General features: G+C 32.5%; 1 long non-coding RNA gene across 2 annotated transcripts; it reads left to right on the top strand.

The window, feature by feature from the left end:
• The first annotated feature begins 476 nt into the window (after window positions 1–476).
• On the top strand, window positions 477–1929 carry LOC109591722 (uncharacterized). 2 transcript variants are annotated; one of them, XR_002189952.1, is made up of 6 exons: window positions 477–588; window positions 655–765; window positions 807–917; window positions 959–991; window positions 1045–1167; window positions 1600–1929. It is a non-coding gene; the product is annotated as an uncharacterized LOC109591722 (long non-coding RNA). The 2 variants fall into 2 exon arrangements; XR_002189953.1 differs by lacking the exons at window positions 477–588; window positions 655–765; window positions 807–917; window positions 959–991 and adding an exon at window positions 606–654.
• The last annotated feature ends 180 nt before the right edge of the window (window positions 1930–2109 follow it).

Raw genomic sequence — 2109 nt, 5'->3', positions numbered from 1 at the left:
GTTGCTTTTTAAAAATGAAGGTTCGAAAATTAATAATTTTTTACAAATGTTTTACCATATGCCAACGTCTTAAGTTAAGGTTTGGTTTATTGGTAAAATTTTTTTGCCTAAATTTCTACTTGCTACCTGGCTTGGGGCAAAGTACATGTACTCTAAGAAGTATTTAAGTACATTACAAGTACCTGTTAAAATTTTAAAATGAGTACAAGTACAAGTCCCTCATTTTTGCAAATTGTATTGAGTATGAGTACGAGTACTCTATTGTAGTACTATTTAAGCATTTGACCACACTCAAATAATTATTTAAGCCTGCTTGATACCTATGTACATGTACATGTGCATACAGGTTGTGTAGTTCTTCATTTCAAATGTACGGTATGTAATTTTACTCCTTTTGTTTCTTGAATTCCAGAAATTTGCATTTACATGATGTACAATGTACATGTACATGATCATTAAGTAATTTTTCATCTTTAATTGATACAACTGTATAACATACTGTGTGTACATGTAGATATATGATGCTATTGTAATTCATCCTTGTGAGCCAGGAGTAACTGAATGGATCAATGTCTACAACCTAAAATGGTCAAGTCATTTATTGATATTTACGATAAAGTACTAGTACTACCAACTTAATTTGAACACTTTTAGGTGCGTCTTGTAGTGACGGAACAGTTCCTGATCTTTGTTGGATGGGACAGGGTCACCACTCCCTTGTATATCAGGATTTGTGTATTTTAATGGGATTTATGGATATTTACCGTAATGTACAAGTATTACCAACTTAATTTGAACACTTTTAGGTGCGTCTTGTAGTGACGAACCAGTTCCTGATCTTTGTTGGACGGGACAGGATCACCACTCCCTTGTATATCAGGATTTGTGTATTTTAAAGTCATTTATTGATATTTACGGTAAAGTACAAGTACTAACAACTTAATTTGAACACATTCAGGTGCGTCTTGTTTTCACGGATGCTTGTGTTAAAGTTAGTTGATGTCATGTACATGTAGCTATAATTTTTTGACTGTTTTATCATAGATTGGCTACAGGCAAGGACAACCTCAGCCTGACATGTGTTAATCATTTGATTGTTGACTGTTGAGTTGGGGGACTACTGTTTGTTATCCATTGTACCTGTTGAATGGACACAATGCAGTATCAGTAAGCCTTTTCTAATACATGTACATATAATACCGTATGGCTGGTAATTTTTGGGTCCTATATTTCGCAAAATCTACTAACAATCCAATTCGCGGATTTTAATTTCGTGAATTCTACCACGTGTACCATGCAGGTACCGTATTAAATTAATTTTCGTGAATCAATAAGGAATCCGCGAAATCCATGAACTATGCAACCCACGAAAATTACCGGCTATACAGTAATGTCTGTCTTTAAATTATAAATACCGAAACTTAAAAGGAATTAAAAAGTTGTACCACTTGTGCTGCTTTTAAATTTTTACCATGCACTGTTTATCAATTATGCATTGAACTTCAAATATTTTTTAAATATTTGTGCATATCTTTTTATTCTTTAGAAACTTACTTGTTCTAGTAATTAGGTAATTTTATCTTCCTTCTCTCATTCCAGACTCGGTTGCAATGGAAGTTGATGTTCTCGTTTTCCTGGTGTATGGCAGCTTAAGTGAAGCATGGATTTCAACAAATAAGCGAGTAGGAAACTTGCCATTATTGATTCTACCAGATAGCACTGCTATTTTTCCATTACTAAATGCAGTTTTGTTTTTATTGATAATTCTATTTATTGTAGCTTTTGCGAGCAAGTGACAGCATTAATGTTTTGCTATAAATATAATATTGCATTAATGAATATTATTACAGTCTCCATGAAAATGATTACTTTGTTATGAATTAAAGTTTATGATAATTTAGTCTCACATGATTAAGTGAGAAACAGGAAGGGAATATGCCAACTTTGCACACAATGAATTTTGTTCCGAAAGAGTGAAGGTGTTGATAAAACTTTGTAAATATAGATGGCAAAAAGCATCTGTTGAACCTAAATTTTGATTAAAATTATTATTATAGGCATATAAAATAACATCTTATGTTTGACGTAATACACAATAGTCTCTAGAGC

This window comes from Amphimedon queenslandica, unplaced genomic scaffold (genome assembly GCF_000090795.2).
Source record: "Amphimedon queenslandica unplaced genomic scaffold, v1.1 AMPQUscaffold_7421_Cont20627, whole genome shotgun sequence".
Classification (NCBI taxonomy): Eukaryota; Metazoa; Porifera; class Demospongiae; order Haplosclerida; family Niphatidae; genus Amphimedon; species Amphimedon queenslandica.
Note: the sequence above shows the minus strand (reverse complement) of the source record. Positions and strands in the feature narration are given on the sequence as shown.